Source organism: Neolamprologus multifasciatus, chromosome 16 (genome assembly GCF_963576455.1).
Source record: "Neolamprologus multifasciatus chromosome 16, fNeoMul1.2, whole genome shotgun sequence".
Taxonomy (NCBI): Eukaryota; Metazoa; Chordata; class Actinopteri; order Cichliformes; family Cichlidae; genus Neolamprologus; species Neolamprologus multifasciatus.
The window spans coordinates 23,259,083-23,276,831 of NC_140454.1; the positions used below are offsets into that span (position 1 = coordinate 23,259,083).

At 37.0% G+C, this 17,749-nt stretch overlaps 1 protein-coding gene across 2 annotated transcripts in view; it reads right to left on the reverse strand.

Moving 5' to 3' along the window:
• Positions 1-17,749, reverse strand: part of map2 (microtubule-associated protein 2) — a 105,972-nt gene that overhangs the window by 48,969 nt on the left and 39,254 nt on the right. For both annotated transcript variants that reach the window (XM_085136369.1, XM_085136363.1), the window contains exon 3: positions 5,689-5,828. The gene's annotated coding sequence lies outside the window, so the exon portion shown is untranslated. The remainder of the gene's footprint in view (positions 1-5,688; positions 5,829-17,749) is intronic.

Here is a 17,749-nt window from a genome sequence, read left to right on the forward strand (position 1 = left end):
ACATATGTATCACAGCAGTGTTAATATTTTAAAGGAAAACACCAGCAACAAAAGGATATTCAGACAGAAATCAAAACAAAACAAAACCATCAAAGTGGTCGTTATGTAATCTGTAAACATGCACAATGTGTATATCTGCAGTTTTTGATTCATATCTAGATTTTTTTCACTGCACATCCATAATTGATATCTACTTCATAATGTCAAATTAAGGCGTATATCTCCTGTTTCAGCCTTCCACGTGCTGACATTGTTATTCAGCCTCAAAGCAATTTTGAGGTTGATATTTTACTCCTCTCTGCTCCCTTCACCTACGTCTAATGATTATTAAAAAGGAATGAATCAACAGTGACAAGCTGTTTTTTTCCACAACACCACTGATGTGAGATGTTGAAATTAATCCAGTAAATATCTTGAGCTGTTTATGCACAGAGCTCTAGCTAAAGTATTACTGGAAAGCAGTGGGTTGTTTTACATTTTTTAAATCAGAAAGCTTGAAAGGGGCCAATTTTCCTCTGTGTGTCCTCAGAATAAACCATTCAGGGTACTTTTCGTCCCCTGACTCCCCCATCTAATTTAAAAACTGTTTCTTGGGAAAGAGGTTATTCAGAGGAGGGACAGTGGGTGCCATGTAAGTAAAGCAAATATTGGGGTTGCCTTCTTATGTTATTAACTGCTGTTTCTGCTGACAATAAAAGCCAATCATTATAAAGTCAGAGGATTCAAAGCCTGGAGCCAGTTTTTATTTGCTTCCTACATGAAAAAAAAAATAAAGAAACACATAATTCACATTCACAGAAACATGCACATTTACACTGTAAAGGAGTACAGTTTAAACAGTGTCTGACTGACTTTCACTGAGCTACAGTGTTGGAGATCTGGGCTCCAGTCTCCAGCTATAGGGCATATTAACAATAATTAACAGTCACTGTCACATTTTCTATGCATATTTGTCCTGTGAGGCACAACCAATACAAGACAGGCAGAAAAAAGAAAAATATAGCCTACTGTGCACACTATTATAACTGAGAGTCAAAACACAAATACACATTCTTGATTCAAAACTTGCTCCATACGGGCATCCTCACGGCCTCAAAAACAGTAAGCGTGCTGTGTGGGTAAAACATAAATATAATCCATTCAGAGGAATAACATAATTTTTGAATTGTAATTCATACTTAAATGCACTTGTCACTTGTCACATTGCAAAAACAGCTCAGTAAAGTGAAACTGCATGTTCTCCCAGAGGCTGAAAGGCTCTGCTCCTGTCCATCTCCACTATCACCTGCCCATTATAAAAATAGCGCTTGGTGAGTTCAAAACTACTAATGGGATTACTGCTGAGTATCGTTATGTATTTATTATTTGGGAGTTTTTATAAACTAATATGAATTATATTTGCTCAGCAAATTATGAGTAGTTTCAGCACTAATTACAGGCTGTTCCTGTATAATAATGCTTGACTATGAAAACAGCAATTAGTTAAAGCAAAATCTAATGCACCAATCAGAGGCATGTTGAAGATAAACTTGGAAGCTGTGGAAATATTCTAGTTTATTTTCATTTGTTTCAAGACAATTATTCTCCAAGTGTGAATCACAATGTGAGTCCAGCTTAAATAGATGAAGTGAGAGTGATGAACTCTCTACATCAGCCATAAAGATTCATTCCTGACAATGTAATCATCGAGCTAATTAAATAGTCCATTTGTCATTTCCATGGCTCTTATCTGCTTCTTCTTCTTTTGTCTGGTTTCTTATCATCCTTCCACTTAGAAATTTTCTTCCTACCTGTTATTTTTCTTCCTGTTCACCTTCCTCCACCTCCTACACTCAATGTTCCTCCTACTCATTCTCCTCCACCTTTCATCAGGCTTCATCTTTCTCCTCACTGTGCTCTCTCTACCACCTCATTTCCCTCCTACGATCTGAGCACTTTTACATGCTGCCATCTCGCTGTGTGTGTGTGCGCGCGTGTGTCCGTGCATGTGTGAGTCACACAGATGCTGCATTGCAGGGCTCTCCTCTGAGGGCCATCTAGCTGCAGAAGCCCGAGAGCAAGAGAGGCTAGGGATTCAAGCTCTTGTGTCCCCAAGTATGTGCGCTCTTTTATGTTGCATGTTCAAGGTCGAATGCAAGTAGACGTGTTAAGCGCGCAGTTATTAGAGAGCGAGATCATACACATAGTTGTTCAACCAATAGTCTGATATGAGGGGAAATCAATATAATATAAAACTAGCATTTTTTACAGCAAGTTAGTTGAAAGTGACACTGCCCCTATATACATATATATACATATACATATATTTATTAGGGGTACAACAATACTCGTATCGATATTGAACCGTTCGATTCAGTGCTTTCGGTTCGGTACGCATATGTATCGAACAATACAAAATTTTTAATTTATTTTATCAGCTTTTCTTCTGACGATGCTGTCTGTGTTGAGCGTTCAGTGGATCTGCGCCGACAATGCAGCCTAGGCGGAGTAGTCGAACGCAGATTCACTGAGCGCAGGGCAAGCTAGCAAGACAGAAGTTAAGCTCTCTGTTGCAACATGGCAAATTGAATCTCCCCCACCCTCATTCAGATCTACTATTTTGGTTTTCATGTGACGTATGACCCTGAAGGTAAGCGGGTCATGGACAAAAGCAAAACAGTATGTCGGATGTGCCACGCAATGCTCAATTACATTGGTGGGAACTAGTGTGTTAGCGCAGTTAGCTCGTTAACATGTTGGCTGTCCAGCCCCACGCACGGGGCGATCCGCGGTAGCTCGTTAACGGAGATTTGCCGTGTTGTGGCGTTAACGTCATTTGAATGAGATTAACGCTGACAGCACTAGTGGGAACACAACGAATATGATAGCACATTTACGCCGACATCATCCTAGTGCAAAGACAAGTGGAAGCAGACAAAAACAACAAGCACGCACGCTACAAACTTTACCCAAGTCATTTAGACAGCCGTTAGCACATGATTCTCCTTATGGGGACCTGATATGTTTAATATGCTGCTGAGAATATAGCCCAGAAGAAGCGTATAGCATAGCTTTTATTTTGGAAAGAGCCATTTCTCTGTAATAAACTCTCTTTTCCAAAGATGAGTGATTTCTCGATCAGAGAGATTTATTTTTTTATTACTTTGTTGTTTCAGCAACATTAAATTTAAAAACTGTACTTTTGAGTTAAAATATATATTTATAATTTTAATAAATGACAAATTAAAAAAGCATGAACATTTTTTTTTGTATCGAAAAAATATCGAACCGTGACGCTAAAATATCGAACCGAACCATGAATTTTGTGTATCGTTGCACCCCTAATAAATATATATATATATATAACAAAAACAAAACTTATCACAAAAGCAATTCATTGGTAGGGGGTTATGTGCCAGATTACTTCTTGGCTACGACCAGTAAATCCTTGGAAACTGCTCCCACTCATAACTCCATATAAAACAGGAGATTTTGATACTTGACAGATGAGACATAACTTTTTTGTTGAAAGATTGCCCACTGGATTGTGATCCCTATATTTTGATGCTTCTGGTTTAGCTGTCATGTCATGTCATTTGCAGTCTTGATTATGGGATTCAGGAATATAAAACACTAAGTTATTAGCTAATAATAGCAAGCTGCATCGATAGAATTCAATTTGATTCAATTTTATTTACATAGTGCCAAATCACAACAACAGTCCCCTCAAGGGGCTTTATATTGTAAGACGCTATAATAATACAGAGGATACCCCAACAATCAGATGACTCACTGTGAGGAAGCACTTGGTAACAGTGGGAAGAAAAAACTCCCTTTTAACAGGAAGAAACTTCAGGCAGAACAGGCTCAGGGAGGGTCAGCCATCTGCAGCAACATCCACCAAAGAGCACCAATACCACAAATACTGCTGAAATAGGTGCACTAGGTGAATCCTAGTGGACAGTACAGGATGCAGCTACATATGTTGGCACACTTGTCAATATAAAGTATCTACACTTAAAATCAAGTCCTTAAAAAAACCTAAAACTGTTTTTGTATCATATTACAAACATGTGAATTTTATGAATGAAGCTAGGCAATTTAACATTAAAGTCTGTCGAGACTGGCTAACTTTTGAAGCCAGCGTCAAGTAGCTCTTCAAAGGAATACGGTAACTGCAGGTCACCACTTGAGCAAACGTAGCTGTTTCCGGATTTTTCAGTCTTCAGACAAACTGGCAACTGGTGAATCCTCTCATCTAACTCTCAGCTTTCCCAGAGTTTATAACTGTACCTTTAGAAGTATTTTATATGGCAGAGTACACTTGGCAGTCACACAGCTGGCTATACTTTAGCATGGGTAACACAGTTTTATTCACAATTTCCTAAGTAAAAGCTTCTAATGATGCATAAAAATGCATCAAGGTAGTACTTTCAGATTTGGGGAATAATTGTTGTAAAAGTTGTAGAAAACTCACAAAAGTAACCGAAATGTTAAAATTCATCAGCACTGTGTTTTTTTTTCTTCTTAATAATGCCTTTTTTTCTAAAACCTAAAAAGAGACCTATCTTATGTCAGCTCTACCAGGCTTTTAAGACCTTATTACAGCACCTGACGTTTTGTAGGCTTTTGTAGGTGCAGACTAAATGCTGCAGCAAAGACTTTACATCTGAGGATTTTTGTGATTCGTGATTTTTGGCGCACAAGCAAAAAAAAACATGTTGAACAGCATTAAATAATACTTCTCTATATAAACAACAACAATGTCGTCATTACTACTGGATACAAATGCTTAAATGCGCAATATATAAAAAGTGAATATGTATACATATGCAGCGTCCCTTTCCACTAGAAATACTCCAAAATAGTGCCTGTCATACGTGCACATAAGCATTTTGTTTTTGTTGTTTACACAATATATGTGAATCATATTGTGGCATAAACCAGCCAAAACCAAAATAAAGCAGCAGGTCCATTTACATGAGTTCTTGAGGCTTACTGTCACTTTTAAACAATTTTTTTTTTGTCCAATGAGTCTATTTTATCCTGTTTCTATGGAGTCTTCTATAAAACTACATCATGATTATGTGAGAAATAATGGGACACACCATCAGCTGACCCCGATGCATACACACATGCTCCATACAGACAGACACTTTTACCAATCATCCATAGCCAACCTCACTACCTGGAACACAGAAAACAAAGAAAAGCCATGAAAGCGTGACTGCTTTTCAGTGGGTCTTGATGCTGATTGTCTCACTAAAGCAGCTCTTCTCTTCCCACTCAGTACCCACTTCCCACTCATAGCTCCTAGCAGCCTGCACTCACATGTACATCCACCCACACACCCATTTCATCTGTGGAGGTAACAGGCATTCTTTCTCTCCAGCTCTCTCTTGTTGTAAATGTTTCTTTTTCCTCTTTTTGACAGTTATTCATCTTGTATGTTTGAATAGATGAATTTGATTCTGAACAGGCTTAGCACGATAGTAGATGAGGTTTGGCTGGTTTGGGCTTAATTCGTTTAGATTTGGTGAGTTGTTTCAAAGTAACAATTTACTTTTTAATCATTATCATACCGACAGCAATGATTTTGACAGTTCCAGAACAGAACCAGGAGCCTGGGTCTTACTGCACGCATATCTTTCTATGCATACTATTTTTTTCTGGCATTATGTTTGTTTACACATACGGCAGAGTCATTACCTGATTAGGTGGGCTGGAACTTTGGAGTAGGAGTCAGGCTGGATCCAGAGAAACTGTCTTCTCTCCCACTATCAAAAGACTGACGTAGAGATTGTCAGAAGAATAGAGAAAGCCAAGTGCGACAGGCCCTTTTGTTGCACCTGTAAGTTAAGAAAAACAAGATCAGTACTTATTTGAATTACATAAGCCTCTATTTGTCTGCAGTTATGAATGTTTTCTTTGTTCTTAGAATTATTTGACTGTCCCAAAAAATAAAATATGTTTGTGTGTGACATGATATGACATGATGTATTGATATTGATCACCAAGTTGCCACAGTAATAGTCAAAACTAGGACAATACCACATCCAAGCATAGAAACACAGATATTTCTACTATTTTCCCACACCTGTGTTTAACTCATGCAATGTAACTGAGCAGTAACAGCAACTCCAGCTTCCAAAATGTCCACATGGTTTAAACGAGATCTTGCAAAAGCAGCTTACAGACTTACAAACTTGACACAAAGGAGGTTTTTATTTTAGAGCTGCTGCATTAGACACATTCTATTCATATAAATGATGCATAACAAACAGAGTAAACGGCTTAATCACTGAACATTCATTGCAGAAATAATTTGCATATAAACTACTACAGTTTGTTTGTGTACTAAACCCAGATGGATACATAGTGATGTGGTGAAATTATTAATCATCACAGTGGGCAAGAACAAAAATGCTTCTAAAGTACATTCACTTTTAAATACTTTTTCCATGTAATTATAAAATCAGTAAAATTACCCTTTTTAATCTACACTCAGCCCACAATCTCAAAGTGAGCTTTTTCTTTTTGAAAATTCCTTAAAAATGAAAAGCATATCTGGATGCAAACTTGTATGTTTATAGGATATTGCTCTGCAATGTACAGTAGGACAAAAAGTATTTAGTCAGCCACCAACTGTGCAAGCTCTCCCACTTAAAAAGTTGAGAGAGGCCTGTAATTTTCATCATATGTATACCTCAACTGTGAGAGACAAAATTAGGGGAAAAAATCCACAAATTCACATTCACAGATTTTTAAAGAACTTTGCAAAGTATTTGGTCACCTACAAACAAGCAAGATTTCTGGCTCTCACAGACCTGTAACTAGACCTGTAACGAACTTCTGTAAGAGGCTCCTCTGTCCTCCACTTGTTACCTGTATTAATGGCACCTGTTTGAACTTGTTATCAGTATAAAAGACACCTGTCCACAACCTCAAAAACAGTCACACTCTAAACTTTTAGCTATTAGCTATTACTTTATATTCTAGCTAAATATGTAGCTATATTTTACAGGGCATCTCTGGGCAAAGGCTAAATCATTCTGTATGTGGAACTCCTGGATAAAAAGGAATAAGCTGGTCCTATTTTCGACAGCGGACACAGGGAGATTTGTCAGAAGGAAGGCAGATCATCAATGAAAACTGCAAACTGTACTCGCCTGGAGCTCAGTTGACTTTTCAGCTCTTAGCAATTACAGCAAACTAAAGTATACAGCCAACAAAATGCATGAGTTTGTTTGTTTTGTTTTTTGTTTTGTTTTTTGGGGTTTTTTTTTTTTTTTTTTTGGGGGGGGGGGGGGGGGGGGGCAGAAAATGCACTGATTTAGAAAGTAGTAAGTATGTAGTACATTGAATATGTAGTTTTCAGAAAACAAATCTAACAAAAACTAACCAAATCTATCTGTCATTATGAGTTATTATAATTATGAGGCTGCATTTGTGAGAATGTTTTCAATTTCAAAATGAACTTTAGAATGCAATACTGTGTGTAAAATCTTAAAAGGTTTTTTTCAATTTCTTAAGGAAGCTACACAAATGTACAACACTTCTACCCACAGCTTTGCCTTAATAATATATCTACAAATGGGCATAACTACAGCTCCCTGCAATTTCTTTTCCTTTTTATCACAACTATCACTAGTTCTGATTACAGCATTACTGCAAACAAAAAAGCAAATCCAGCAAATCCAATGACTGTTATGTACAAAGCAATTCAGCATTTCTTTTTATTGTATATTACTATACTTTAAAGTACTGTATATTTCCTCTCAATGATTGGCATTTTGAATGCAAAACAGATGGAAACCTAAATCATAAGCATCATATATGACAATGATCAAGCAAGTGCTTTTAAGCAAATATAAATCAGTGATATTAACATCTTAATCTATTTATAGAACTGGTAAAACTGTAGATACATCTCTATTGGTAGCCTGTTGTCCTTAATAGTGCCCCAATTTTTTTTACATCCTTTTTTTCCCCAGTATATAATTAAATTAACCCCCTGCAATTTAAATAGCACCATCAGCTTGCATGACTGTCTTAGCCTCTATGCACACTCAAACTGTGCTGATAATTACTTTGGTAAATAATGCAAAGCAATCAGCTAATGCATGAACATGTTGAGGGTAGAACCAATATTGTAATGGCAGAAAGACATCTCATCTGACAAAAAAAACCCCAAAACAAAACATTGCAGTGATCGGTGCTTTCATTAACTCCATTGTGACAAATAGGCATTTTTTTTCTTTTTCTAAACTGCAATTCAGTTTGGTTGTGAGAATATAGCCACAAGGTGAAGGTGTTATTGATATTTGTGGCTTTTTAAAAATATTTGTTTACAATATGGAAAAAATATATATACAGCCTGGTACTGAAGCCAATATTAAATATATAGGCATAGTAAACAGTATGGTAGTATGTCTGTAACATGTAAAACATGGGGAATGGCAGGTAGTGTCACAATTTACTAAAAAGGCTTGGAAGTTGGTAAAATTACTAAACAAAACTTAGATTTGATTCAAAAGCCTACAAGCAGTGCAGCAGACCTCCTGCATTATTTTCATATTTCGCTATTTACTTTATTTTTTCAGTTTAACTGAATTTGCTGTAAAATTTTTCATACTCAGACACATTAAATTAATTCTGTAAATTTGCCGATTGCACTTATCAGAAACGTGATGACTAAAGATGGCACAAAACATAGACACAAAAAAACCCACAAACAAATTAACTGTACAACAGAAGGATGGGATATACTGAAAAAGAGGGTCTAGTAAGGGTCTTCTATTGAATACCTGTTTCATGTACAGCAACACCCAGTAAAATCTCACAAAGTTAATGAAATAGTAATGTATTAGTGTATTTTTTAAATTTACTAGTTCATACATTTTCTACATAATGCATGTAGTATGTAGAGTGACCGAACTGAAATCAGTGACGTCCTTCGGCTAAGAGAGTCAAAGCCTCAAAGATATGAAAACAACACTTACAAAAAGCAGGCAACACATTTTTTATTTGTGCCTCAGCTCAGCAGCTAAGGGACACACCTCAAACAATGACCTTGGACAAGCCTTTGTGTTCTCTGTGCAAATATTCATTTACACAGTTAAAGATACAGGAAAAGTGCAGAAGCAAGATTCAACTGGGACACTCAGCTGATGGCGTCTGCAGCCATGTGGTATGCACTCTTACCCCTCAGCTTACGTCTTTTTGTATAGTTTAAAAGTCTTTTCAATTGCTTAAAAAAAACAACAATACACCATTAGCAAATGTACATGACACGATAACTATTAAAAGTGAACTACTAAGTGTATAGCCTGTATAAACAGATTCTTATTGCAAGATGTACCCTGCTGCCCTACATGATCAACCCATCTAGCTTCAATTATGTATGGTCAAGAGTTTCTAATAAAAATGCAAATGAAATGCCTTGAAGTGAAATAACTCATTAACAGTGAGACAAAAAAAAAAACAAAACAAAACAAAACAAAAAATGAATAAGACAAACCATTGGTGTAAGACTGGGGTAGGTATGATTTTGAACTGTGGTGACACAGCTTCAGACAACAAAGAGAAGCCAGAACCAGGTCTGGTGAAGCTCTGGAGACACTGCCAGTCTCTGGCAGCCACACTCACCAATTAGTCCATTAAATTGTTATAGTGTTTGCCAAGCATCAAAGGTCCAAATCACACCATGGTGTTTACACCACTGGGGTTGTCCTTTTCCCCCTTTTGTACTGTACAATAGATTTTTGAGTGCAAAGCACCAACTGACCAATGATTAGAATGAAAAAAGAGATCTTTTATTGTTGTTTTCAATTTTTTTTGTAGTAGTCTGTGATTTTTTTCAAAGATCACTTTAAAAAAAAAAGCTGTAAAGGGATTTCCTCCTTTTACTAACAAAGGCACTTAAATCTGTGTTTCCAATCCACAAACTGGCTTTTCCATTCTCTATAATCGTATTTCACACATAAACATAACAGAATATGTGTTACATCACTCCACTTCAGGGTATAACATGATAACAGTAAATTACATATGGTGTATGTTGTAGATGGAATACCATCACTGTAACCAGCATCACTGGATTTACTTTACAACGGATACAACAAAGAATTTCAAAATAAAAGGTTTAAGAATAAAAGTGAGTCCCCATTACCACTCTTCAACTCTCTATCATTCTTTCTAAAGATAATAACATCTCTTGTGGTACTGTCACATACATTCCTTTGATAATAATCTTTAGCTTCTGGAAAATAGAGAATTAATTAATTAATTTATTTATTTATTGACCTTACTGCCCTGCCCTCTAAGAAAGGTCTGATTTCTAAACAGACCTGACTCTAATCCACAAATAAACCTTTTTACATATTGTCTCATTTGTTAGTGCTTTTTTTAAAGTTGGGTTAGAGATGGAAGAAAAGCCTTAACCCATTTCCATTAAATAAATGGTTGATAACAACAAGCTCATTGTCTGTCCTCTCTGAAATCAGCGTTCCAAGCCTCTATCTAAAAGTTCCAATTCATTTCTAACCCACTCATTCTTTACTCTAAGTTGAGGAAAATAGTTCTGGTACTTATGTGTGGTACTTATACAGCACTTTTCTATTCTAGCTGAGCACTCAAAGCTTTCTAGAATAAGTCTAATTCACCCATTCATTCAGCATTTTTATTTGAGTGTTTAGTCTAACCATTCATGCGTACGCTTCCATGGGGTTCAGCATCTTGCTTAAGGATACTTTGTGGACTTGGCAAGCCAGGCATCAAACCACCAACTGTCATGATTAGTACCTCCTGAGTCACACTGGCCCCAAAACCTGCAATTGCACTACTTTCTATCACAAATAAATCCAGGCTTACTTTTAAATTCTTAAAAATGTGAGGCTCAATACTGGAATAATAAATAGTGGTAATGCAATTCTTCAGTTGTTCCACTTCTTCTTTCAGTTCGCTTTAGGGGTCGCCACTGTTGGAGTCAAATTGTTAAAGGTTGTCATTGTGTTACTAAAATTTGTAAGTCTTAGTTCAAACTGTAGGATCGGATCGGAGACATTCCTTTGTTTCTGACCAACTCTCATGCCAGTTTGTTGGTGGGGGAGGCTATAGTATTTTATAATAGGCAAATCTATGTGAGGGTTCTGTTTTCTTGTTTAATAAGCTTCCTGCTTTTATGATCCTTTTGGTAAGCAGGAGGTCACACAAACGCACCCCCAAACACAAACACACACACATTTAAACACACACATACACACACGTGCTTACACGTGCACACACAGTACCTTATCTTTTGTGACCATAGGGGGGTTTTTACAATTGGTGGTGCTTGTGTGTACTGTAACTGTTTTCAATAAAAAGGCAGCAAGGAAGGCTGTTTATTTGGAGTTGGCTAGGAGACAGGTGAGGAGCGTTTAGCTCCAAGAGCCTGGTTCCGACCAGCCTCCCTTGCTAGCAAGTAAAATCGCTGTTAGTCTTACTTCCTTGCTGTCGTTAACGGGAATAAGTCTCTAAACCTGTGGGGCCTGTGGAAGCGCAGCGCCAACAGCCACAGTGGATCACTGGCCTCCATCACACCCTATCGCCTATCTATCTATCGCCCTATCTGTTCTGTGTGTTGTTGATCGTAGCTGTGTTACTTTCTAATAGATGTTTCTCTCTGATCCACAAATGACAACTGCCTGTGACCAACCCATAACCTACTTGTGTACACCTCCAGCATACACAGTCTTCTACATACACACACAAATACGCACTTTATAGAGTGAGCCCATGAGAGTTTTGGACTCATCCCTTTAAGCTACTTTCTTTCCTCTCAGTGAAGGTCACTTTAGCTTCCTTCTTATGTAACCTTGTACCTATAACACACACACACACACACACACACACACACACACACACACACACACACACACACACACACACACACACACACACAGAAACGCACATACAAAGAGAATGATCACACATTCTGATCCTGCAAATACACACATACTGATTAAGCATACACACACAATGAAAGTGCTTTGTTCTGTCTCCTGGGACTGCACATCCAGCAGCTACCTGTCAGCCCATATTTTGTGCAGTCTGTAAGGGGTTATGTTTGTGCGTATGCATGTGTGTGTATGTGTGTGTTTCAACTGACCAAGCTTGCTGCTTCCTGCTTTGAAAATGCAAGAATCTCATTTATTGTGAATGGACTGGGGCGAGGAGTCAAAATGTATGTGCTGATGCTGCAAGGGCTTTCAGGAAAAAAAATCTTCTGAGTCTTGGATTATTCAGTAATACTTTAAAATTGGCCCCCAGTAGGTTCGATTGTGAATCGTATGGTTATGTAAAGCTTTAATATTTAATGAGTGTATGTTCTGCAGGTTAAGGTCTTTACTCCTGCCTGTATGATTCTGCAGAACAACTCTTATAGAGTACAGTATCAAAGTAGACCTATGTGTATTGTGTAGGTATGGTGCAACCTGTGTATAATCTATGAAACCTCAAAAAACTCAAGAAGTGACAAAGTTAGTTGGTCCATCACCTCAATCTTGATTAAAGTTTCTTCACCTCTCTTGCAAAGATTGCGATCAAATCATTTTTATGATCCTGCAACATTTCCAGAGGAGGCTCACATTTTATTTTTGAGAAATAACCCTAAAGTTAATTCAGCTCAATGGAAATGATGCTCAGAAGGCCTCAAAATCTACTGAATATGAGCCATTTGAGGTGGTTCGTTTAAGACAGGACATCTAGAATTTGTGGTAAGTTGTATGAGATGAATGGATAGCTGGATGGATATGTCCAGCTACCTTACTGTGCTGGGATGGCAGATTGAGAAAAGCAACATATGCATATATATGTAATTGATATCTAAAATGAAAAATCTGTGCTATTTAACAGAAATTTCCCAGAGCTTAAACTGAACATAGTGATTATTCTTCTACATTAGCCCCTCATTTATCATCCCTCTCCTCATTAACCTGCTCCCCCTCAGAAATAGCGGGTGCTGTGGCCTAATGGGAATGTATGAATTTCTCTGTTCATTTAAAGGTGTGTGTGTGTGCATGCACATACCCGAACTACAGCATCGATAACACTGCAAAAATTAAGACAACAAACACAACGAACAACTGCCAGCACAGAAAAAGATTTTATCTTCTTTGACACCAGCTGACATTATTGGCTACAATGACAGCACAACTTCAGTGTTATTAGAGTAAAAATGTGTAATTAATAAGAGATTTATGTTTTATTTTCATGTAAATAAGTGAATGAGATGGTGTAACATATAAGGTTTTTTCAATTATAAATTCTTTTTTTTTTCATTCATTTTCCATCAGACAATCCAGTTTAATGATAACTGTCATTCAATGCAAAGTGTATGACTTGATACTGTTAGGGTGCCTGGGTCGTTGAACCAGGGTTTTTGAGTTTATTATATTATTTATAATTTCTAGTCTTTGGGTTTTCGTTAGAGTCATGTCTTATGGTTTGTCTCTGTGTAATCCTTAGTTGCTGTCTCCCCTGTCCGCTATATCCCCGTGTCCAGTCGGTGTCTGTCTCTGCCCTGGTCCCACATCTCTGTTCCCTCTGTTGTAGTGCCTGCATGTGAGTCTGTGTCTTTTGTTCAGTCTGTGTTATGTGTTTCCTGTTTTACTTTGAAGGTCTCTGTCTTATCTCAGTGTGTTCAGTTTACGCTTCCTTGTCTCGTCAGTTCTGATTTGCCCCAGCTGTGTTTCCCTCCTGTTGTCCATTCCCTGATTGCTCCCTCTATGTATTTAAGCCCTGTGTTTCAGTTTGTCATTGTCGCGATCTACCGTTTATTTAGCTGTGTGTTTTTTCAGTCTGTTCGTGTAAGTTTAGTTTTGGATACTCAGTTTTGTTACCTTTTTGAGTTTAACATTAAAGCTGTTTTGAGTTACTTTCTGTCTCCGGAGTCTGCACTTTGGGTCCTTCTCCTGCCTGCACGCAGCCATTCCATAACAGATACATGAATTTTCTTTTTGTGATTTCAGCATCTATTCATTAAACAGTCTAAAAGAGCACACGTTAACTAAGGTGACTATAAAAGAAAAAAAGCTCTTTTAATTATTCCCCCCCATGAAAAAAAATTGTATGTATTTCATTAAATGGAGAGCTCTTTTAGCCCATTCAATCTGTCTTGACTGTAATGCTGTCATATATATATAATATCTGCTTTAAAGCCTGAATTCAAACACAATACCTATTTGCTTTATTTTCAAGAGTTAATTAGAAGTACTGGCGTCAGGTGGCAAGACAACAACATTTTCAGGTAATTCAATAAGCAACAAATGTTATCTCAGCATCCACATACATCTAATGTATTAATTAGATATAATTGTAAGGATGTGCACAACCACTGTTCAAAACGGAAGTGACAATATGACTTTAAAAAATTAAACACTGAATTTTTCATGTTACCTATACCATTCAACTTTTTGCAGTCCTAAAAGGCACACCAACATCATACTGTAGACACCGATCAAAAAAAAAAAAAATCAACATGTTTTGACTGAACAACAACGTGGCTCCATGGCGTAACCTAACACATGTGGTTTGAATCAGAATCAGAATACTTTATTGATCCCTGGAGGAAAGTATTTTACGTGAAATTATTGGACGTGCAAATCCCTGAGGGTTGCATCAGAAAGGGCATTGAGTGTAAATGTCTGTGCCAAATCACAAATATGCAGATCCATCTGTCAATGTGACCTCTTACAAATAAGAAAGCTTATATAGTTGTTCTATCTTACTGAACAATGGCATATAAATAAAAAAAAATCTTATTCATCACATTTTAGACAGCTAGATTTGAAGGATGGGTGTGATTTTTGATGCTATGACTGATTGGAAGCAGATTCATTCATTTTCCTAATTTAACAAAAAAAATACTTTAAATTGAGTTTTACTCAGATTTGAGGTCAGTGACTCTGACTGAAAAGATGTGTGAACAGTTTCAATTCCTCTTACTGGGACAGAGACCAAACATTTCAAGACTTTATCTGTGACCCATTAAACCACACATGGTTTATTATAACAGCATGTCATATGACTTATGTGACCATAAAACTGCACAGAGTAGTGCAGATAAATATGTCATTTGCTCCTAAAATAAAATGTTTAGAAATGTTCAGACAAGATCCTTTCAACGCCAGTCTTTCCATGTAGGAAGCAATTTTCTTTCGTGGCCAGACTGTTACCATAAAATAAAGCATAAAAACAACTATCTATCAAATATAAACTTTCTGGATTCTAAAAACCGCAACCAACACAGTTCTGGTAGTAATTTACAAAGGCACCACAAAGCGCACAAAAACAAAGAAAACACAAATTTTTTCGTGCAGAATATCTCATCCTTTCATTTATGTGCATTTCATAACAATTCTTGTTAATATGGATGAGCACCATGACAACAAAAGAAAGAAATGAAGATAAAGAGAGCTGAGAACACAAAAATGGAAATCCAGAATGAGTAAATTAGATATGAAGAGAAGAAAAGATGAAAAGATGCAGGGGAGAGGTAGACAAGGAAAGAAACAAAATAAAAGAGTCTAGCCTTAGGAATGGAGGGAGTCTGGCCCATTACGTCACTGCTGCAGTGGCTGACAATACCAACATTACATTCTCTCTCTGTCTACAGTAACCTCCACTCACAACATATTGCTACACACTTCATCAATTCTTTATCATAACTATTAAGGTTGCTGATTCTAAGTGACTAATTACAAGCAATTTAACATCAAAATCAAATGAAAGGCCATTATTACTTTTTCAAATGTTATGTTATGTAGCTTTACATTATTACATATGTGGCCTTTGTTAAGTGAGTTCACTGCTGGTTGTTCCCTAGACCTTAGTAAGCCAAATCCTGGACTTTATAAAGGTTCCAGCACCTTTTGTGCTCTGTATCAATCAAATGCTGATCCATATCTCTGCAGTTGTTGTGGTAATCCTGATGCGGGCGAGTTTTTAATATTGTTGTTCAACTTTGTGACACACAACTGAGAATGTTTCCCTTATAAAACATAATATGTAAGTGAAACATTCTCTGGTAAGGATTGCCTGACTTTCTGGTTTAGCCACCAAATTGTGATGGAGCAAAGGAGAAAGTAGAGCTAAACAAACGCGAGAAGGTCAAACAGACCTGCTGGGAAATGCCACTAACGTTCTCCCTCATGGTGACGGCAGGGAAAGCGAGACGTGCAGAAGGGTTGCATGTTTTCACATCAGGTGTTCTCATTGTGTTTGAACATACACGGAAACTGACAAACATTACCCTGCTCAGCCATACTGATTGTTGTCTCTGTGTCTGTGTGTGTGTGTGTGTGTGTGTGTGTGTGTGTGTGTGTGTGTGTGTGTGTGGGTGTGTGTGTGTGTGTTTCTAGAAGAGAGTGCAAGAGGAAGTGAGAAACACTAACATAGACCCTGGAGCTGAATGATTATTATTGATTGAACGGCTATGAATATTGTAGAAACAGCAGCATTAAAGGCGCCAGTGAAAATTGTCACCTGTAGCCAGTTAGAGTGAATAAATAATTAAACATGAGTCTCACTGGTGTGTTGTCAGTAAGGAGAAAACTGCTTAGAGCAAAGGTTCACAAGTTTGTTACATACAGTGGTTTTATGCTTTAAATGTCCCTGTTTTTACAAATGTGACTGCATTGTAGGTTCAATTTTACACAGACAAAAAAAAAAACAATTTCCCACTAATGTATATTCAATAGCCCACAATAACAAGGTGCATGGTACAAAGTAGAATAACAACTTTTAAAAATCCGGGATGAGGATTATGTTTAGGCTCTCTCTGTATGTGGCATCATTTATCCTTCTCTTAATATCCACGGGTTTCTTTGGTCAGTGGGCAGCAGTCCTACCAAGGTGGTTCACATAATGCCGGTTTTGTTGGATAACAAATGTAAAACATATTTTCACTTTGGCATCATGGGTTATGGATGGGAAAGTTAATATTTTTAAAAAATGAAATAAACTGTGTTCAAAAACAGAAGAGGCCTGAATGCTGTAATTTCACTATATTTGACAGGGTGGCAGTAACCGATTGATGACCAGTGACAACAAAGACTCTGTTTGTGTACCATTTAAAAAACAACAACTATGTCATCTTTTTCAGTTGTATTTTTTCCTAATATCTTTGAAACTGATTCAAAATACATCAATTTAACTTCAAGACACACTGCATAAGAACACTTTGATGTTTGATCATTTGATAACAGTTATCTAGCATTTTTTTATTTTAAAAAAAACTTTATTTGCTGGTTGTCTTGAACAGTAACTGACAGTGATGATAAGCCTTGAGCAAAGCGAGTTATTGCTGTTAGTATCTGGCATGACAGTGTCTTGTTGGTGTGCTGGTAGTCTTTAGATGCCAAACATAGGGCAGTGTAAAAAAAAAAATACATGTTAGTACATCCAGTAATGTGGGCTACACTTGTTTGTGCTTGTCATGTTCTTGGTCCTAGAGCATAGCCTCTAAGATGAAAAAAACACAAGTAATCATAGACTAAGAACTGCAGTGAATTGAAAGAGCATTAAAAACATGTTTAAAACGATGAAAATCACTGAGCACTGTTCAGTACAGCCAACGTTTTCTGGGATTAGGACTCCACTATAGTTCTCTATGTTTTTCATGCTAACTGTTTAACCAATTAGCAAACTATGAATTGGTGAATTTTAATGCATATTTTAAGTTTACAATTTTGAAAGAAATAATGTAAATAATTTTTAAAACTAATAA